This window comes from Cystoisospora suis (genome assembly GCF_002600585.1).
Source record: "Cystoisospora suis strain Wien I chromosome Unknown contig_3511, whole genome shotgun sequence".
Lineage (NCBI taxonomy): Eukaryota > Apicomplexa > Conoidasida > Eucoccidiorida > Sarcocystidae > Cystoisospora > Cystoisospora suis.
Window position 1 is genome coordinate 2475 of NW_027156306.1, and position 267 is coordinate 2741.

The window sequence follows — 267 nt, forward strand, 5'->3', positions numbered from 1 at the left end:
ATCTATCTCTCTGTATACATACACTCCTCTAGCTCCTATTTTATCTTCAATCTGGAGAGTTTGATGGAGGAAAGAAAAGCATTTGCATAGAGCTTCCCACCCTCGATCATCCGGTAGATACAGTAGACAGCTTGCTTTCGTATAGTTTCTATACGCTCGCTAAATCAGCCATGTCTACTGATATACATGTGCATGTGAAGCGTCATCTCACTGCACCGACCGCTGATATATAATGAGTAAAGAAAAGACTGAAAAAGACGAAGAAGT